Source organism: Budorcas taxicolor, chromosome 2, assembly GCF_023091745.1.
Source record: "Budorcas taxicolor isolate Tak-1 chromosome 2, Takin1.1, whole genome shotgun sequence".
NCBI classification, from domain to species: domain Eukaryota; kingdom Metazoa; phylum Chordata; class Mammalia; order Artiodactyla; family Bovidae; genus Budorcas; species Budorcas taxicolor.
In genome coordinates this window covers 15,339,608-15,345,770 of record NC_068911.1, presented here as the reverse complement: position 1 = coordinate 15,345,770, position 6,163 = coordinate 15,339,608, and positions in this window count along the sequence as shown.

The window sequence follows — 6,163 nt, the reverse complement described above, 5'->3', positions numbered from 1 at the left end:
GATTTATCCACGTACTTCCATGAAGGAACTCCCCAGTAAATGAGAAACTTGAAACGTAGCGCTCAAGCAGAGAGCAACAATTTTGAGCTGGGAAATCTCAGGTTAGAATTTGGGGCTGCCAAAATACCAGGATACGAGAAAGAAATCTTGGAAGAGCAAGCCACAGCATGGGGAGACCCAAATTTGCAGACTTTAGAACACTTGGCTGAGTCTCACTCCATACGTGCAGGCATGACTGTAAAGAGCCCAGTAGAAACTGAGAGAGGAAGTGGTATTCTAAAAACGCTGAGCTGGTATCTTAGCAGTGGTACTGGGAAGACACAAGGGGACAGAGTTTGGAGTTTAAGCTTCTTTCCAGTTAGACAAGTTTGATCAACACTTTAGGTAAACACTTTGAATTTTTAATTTAAATTTGTAAAAGGACTTGCTATAGGATCAAGGATTATGTTCTAAGTTAAACAGTTACTCCCAAGTCGAAGGGTACAACAAAGGTAAATCCACCTTTACAAAGAATACTGTGACTCAACAGGGTCCAAATGACTTGCTAGTAATCTAACTGCTAAAACAAATTCACTACTCTTTAGAGAAATATAATAATAGAATTTAGACTTTCTACAATGTATAATCAAAATTACTAGATATGAAGAAGCAGAAAAGAATCTCTCTCACAGCCAAGGACAAACACAATCAATAGAAACACCCACACAATGAGGAATCGGCAGATAAACACTATAACTATGATGAACATGTTTAAGAATCTACAGAAAAAGATGGATATAACGGATTAAGTGATGGGCTATTTTATTTTATTTTTGGCCACATCACTTGGCATGTGGGATCTCGTTTCCTGACCAGGGATTGGACCCATACCCCTTGCATTGGAAGTGTGGATTCTTAACTACTGGACCACCAGGGAATTCCCAATTGGTAATTTTAGATACACAAAAGATGATGATACACAAAAGTTGTTAGCTGAATTCAATTCAGTTCAGTTCAGTCGTTCAGCCATGTCCGACTCTTTGTGACCCCATGGACTGCAGCATACTAGGCTTTCCCTGTCCAAAACTAACTCCTGGAGCCTACTCAAACTCATGTTAATTGCATCAGTGATGCCATCCAACCATCTCATCCTCTAGTGTCCCCTTCTTCTCCTGCTTTCAATCTTTCCCAACACCAGGGTCTTTTCCAATGTGTCGGTTCTTCACATCAGTAGCCAAAATATTGGAGTTTCAGCTTCAGCATCAGTCCTTTCAATTAATATTTAGGACTGATTTTCTTTAGGATGGACTGGTTGGATCTCCTTGCAGTCTAAGGGACTCTCAAGAGTCTTCTCCAACACCACAGTTCAAAAGTAACAATACTTTAGCGCTCAGCTTTAGTTGAATTGCTGCTGCTAAGTCACTTCAGTCGTGTCCAACTCTGTGCAACCCCATAGACCGCAGCCCACCAGGCTCCCCCGTCCCTGGGATTCTCCAGGCAAGAACACTGGAGTGGGTTGCCATTTCCTTCTCCAATGCATGAAAGTGAAAAGTGAAAGTGAAGTCGCTCAGTCGTATTCGACTCTTAGCGACCCCATGGACTGCAGCCTACCAGGCTCCTCCGTCCATGGGATCCTAAATGAACAATGAAGGGTATGGATAGGACCCAGTCCTAATCAACCAAGGATTAATTAATAAAAATTCCATAGGGATTTTCATATTTAAAGAGAGCATATTGAGCAATACTAAACTGAAAATACAATCAAATAAGAAAAAATTTTAATTTGTTACTATTTGTGCTCTTAGTGGGGTTTAACATATGTTGCAAATTCTGAGTTCTCTATTCAAAGAGAACATTCTGACCCATAAAATCTGAAGGTGATATGAAACAATAACAGATTTGGATGCTCTACTGTCCTCTCTGTCCTAGACTCCCTTGTGATAGGGTTCACTCATTTTTAAAAACTGCAACTCAGGGAGGTACCAGATCAAAATGTCCATAGAACAAAATACAGCCCATTTTCTTATCAGGAAAAGACAGAAACCTTGGCCTTATTAGCACTGAGGTTTTACTCACAGAACAAATAGAACACACAAAGTTCTGAATCATCATAATTACTTAACAAAATGTCTTCTGTTAGGCTGAAAGTTCTTTTTTATAATATATATTTTTATAAAATTCTGATATAATTTATATAGAAAACTTCAGTACTTCAGGTTCTACTAATTGGGCATTTATGATCATGTAAATCTCTTTCCTGATTTCACCTTTGCATTATCCACAGTAAAGCAAATTAAGAAGGTATATAAGGTATACATAAGGTAAGTATATGAAAATATAAGGTTTAACCTACCATGAAAAGGATTATTTCATATGCATTCATGTGAAACTGAAATGCTAACCATACATTATTTTAATCTCTCATGATAGCAAGGACATACAGACTACATCTAGAAAATGGGATACTGCGTGCAGAGTCTATAAACTACAAAGGACTCTACAAGCTCTGAGAAGCCCTGATGTTTACCCTGTAATCAATGAGCTTTTTCTCCAGTCATATGGGGAAAGGTAGCTGAATAAAAAAGTCATTAGTCATTGTGAGCCTTTGGGACAGTCACTGATGCCTGTTTTCTGTTCTATACAATGAGAACATTTGACCAGGTGAGCTTAAGATTCTTTCACACTCTAATGTTCTATAAGTCAGAGAGTTTTATTTATGAAGAGCAGATAATTTCAAGAAGAATAAAAGCCATGCAGAAAAAATTAAAATATTTATTAATATCACACTAAGTACCAAAATTTTAGAAAAGTCAATTTAAAAATATAGGAATTGGAAGAAGGATGCTGCTGCTGCTGCTAAGTCGCTTCAGTCGTGTCCGACTCTGTGCAACAGATGACTGTTAATGTGGAGTAGTTAAAAATAATTTTAAAAGTTGACAGATTGGCTCTTGAAAATAGGATAAGATTTGTACAGAGGAAGTAGATATTATGAGCAAGAGAGAAATATGGCAAATGAACAATGTACTATTTGTCCTTGTGCTGTAAAGAACTTGCCTACCTTAAGGAAAAGACTTAAATTGGGAAAACTGAAGAAAAAGACTTAAATTGGAAGACTTAAAATATAAAAAGGGCCCTAACAATAGGGAGTTTTTGGATATGAGGCTAAGGAATATGGATTTTATCGAATTAGTACTGGGCAGTGGCTGGAGGTTGGAGTCAGAGAATATGAGAAGGAAGAAACATTTCAAAAAGATGAATGAGGCACTAGCATGCAAAGTGGACTGGAGAGGAAACTAGAGCCATGAGTTGGGAAGACCTTCCCTTGTAAAAGTGAGTGGTAGGGCTTCCCTTGTGGTCTGGTGATTAAGAATCCACCCACCAATGCGGGGGACACAGGATCGATCCCTGGTCAAGGAATATCCCACATGCCTCAGGGCAGCTAAGCCCGTATGCCATTTGCTTCTTCCTCCTCATGCTTTTAAACTATTTCTTCCTCTTTATGCTTTTAAACTACTGAGCCTGTGCATTGTATCTACTGAAGCCCTGTGCCTAGAGCCTGTGCTCCACAACAAGAGAAACCACCACAATGAGAAGCTCATGCACCACAGCTGGAGAGCAGCCCCAGCTCCCCGCAGCTAGAGAAAGCCCACGTGTAGTAATGAAGACAGCAACGCAGCCAGAAATAAATCCATTTTTCTAAAGTGAATGGTAATAAAATTGCTAGTGTGAATGAAAAATATAGAAAATGAAGAGGCTTTCTGGGAAAAAAAATCAAAAGAACCTGACCAATAAGAGTACTGGAGTGGGTTGCCATTGCCTTCTCCGATACTATGACCAGTAACAGGAAAATCAGAAAGCGAAGTTAGTACATTTTTGTGTGAGAACAAGGTAAGTTTGAATTTTGAAATTTTAATTCTAAAGAAAATATAGAAATACCCTGAAGGTGATTATATATATTTGAGCACAAGGGAGGCTTGAAAAAAGATAAAGAGAACAAGAATGAGACATGGGAAAATGCCCACTCTCAGAAGGTGAAAAGAGAAGCCTAAAAAGAAGATGAAGAATGACCAGACAGGAAAACAGAAAAAAGATTCAATATAGAGTCAACTATAAAAATATTGTGACAGATGAGAAAACTATGGAAAAATCCATAAGAATTAAACACATCATGTTGCATTTACAATCCATGGCTTAATGGCAAGTGAAGTTTGATAAAAGCATAAAGAGGAAGAAGCAGCAAGAAACTCAGATGATTATAACAGTAAAAATTTAACATTGTAGAGAAAAAAAACCCTAGGGTAGCCAGTGTATCCAGATAAAGGATGGGCAGTGAACTTATCTCTGCCAGAACTTTCCTTGGAAATTCATCTTCTATCTAAGCAGGACACTAGAACACTGCACATCATCTCACATTTTGCATAGTTTCTGGTGCGTTGTTGGTGCTCATTGTAAACAGCCTGGAAGGAAAGGGGCGAGAAGAAAGAAGGAAAAGAGGAAGCGAGAATGAGAGGAAGAAAAGGGGAAAGAGAGGAGAGAGAGGGAAATGAAGACAGGAATCCAAAGGAGACTGACTAGGTGAATAACAGAATTTAAAACATTATGTGAGAAGAGAAGAGATGGAACAGCATGTGGTAATGGATGCTGACTAACCTATTATGGTAGCTGTCCTGCAATAAGGACTTCCCTGTAGCTCAAAGGGTTAAGAATCTGCCTGCAATGAAGATCAGGGTTCAATCCCTGGGTTGGGAAGATCCTCTGGAGAAGGGAACGGCAATCCACTCCTGGAGAATCCCAGAGCCTAGTGGGCTACAGTCCATGGGGTCGCAAAGAGTCGGATACAACTGAGCGACTAACGTATATAACATATACAACATCAAATCATTATGTTGCACACTCAGAACTAATCCAATAGTATATGTCAATGATACCTCAATTTCTAAAAAGCTATGTAATAAACTGAATATTTGAAGGTGAGCAAAAGAAGCATTTTAGAGGGACAGATCTGAAAACACATGAAGACTGTCCTATGGAAAAAGGATTACATTATTTTGTGGCATTCAAGGGAATGGCAAAAGGGGACAAATTCCAAAGGACTAATTTTATACACTATATGAGAAAGATTTTCTCATAATTAAATTTATGCAAAGATTAAATGGATCTACTTGAGCCTTGAATTCCAGTTTAAGAGAGAAATACCAGGCATCTTCATATGTTGGTGGCTGGAGTGTAAACATAACTTTATAGAGCATTTTGATAATTACTATCAATTTAAATGGCATATACTATCTGATGCAACAATTTTATTTCTAGCAAAATATTTCATCATGTACAAGGTATGTAGAAGCATATTCAAAGCAGTATTGTATAGAATAACAGAAAACGAAAACAAAACCAGAAATTACCTTATAGCTACCAATAGGGGACTGGTTATTGAAGAAAAGTATTTACAACAGTACAAGGATAGAGCTGTTAAAAGGAATAAGATTGATCTGTACGTACTGACATAAAAAGTTGTCAAAAGATTAGACTAGTTATTGCCTGTAAAAAGCTAGATTGAGAAGAGAATTTTCTCTTTCCTACTGTTTGAATTTTTCTTTTAATAATGTGAGAATGGTATTTTTAATTTCAAAAGGGAGAATAAACTAAGTTGCCAATTGTAAGGGGTTCAAAAAAAGGTCGAAAGGTTACTTGTTAAAGTGTTTGTAGCAAACATTTATATATCAGATTAAAGTTTGACTAATTGACCTTGGGGATCCGCCTATTCTAAAATGTTATTGTTTTAATGATACGTTAACAAAGGAGCACTCACTGTGATTTAATGCATCAGAGAGACCAAAGATAAAATGGAATGGGCATAAGCCAGTGGTTTAGTCACTGAGATAGGACTCTGACAATAGTCAGTTTTGACACCAGCAAAGCCCACTAGGGTCTCCAGGAAAAGTAAGATGGAATCTAGGCAATCAAATAAGATGTTCTCTTCTTTTGTGCTTAGTCTAGTTTTGCTTGCCTAAGGGGGCCAAATGCAGAGGATTAGAGTTCCTGGCTCAGACCACTGCACCCAACACCCCGATCTGGTACACCGTATGGAGAAGCTCTGTGCACCATACCTCAATCCAAGATGACGACAGTGTAAACAAATATGATAGTTTGATTTAAACTAAGACCTAGGCAAAACATGCATGTT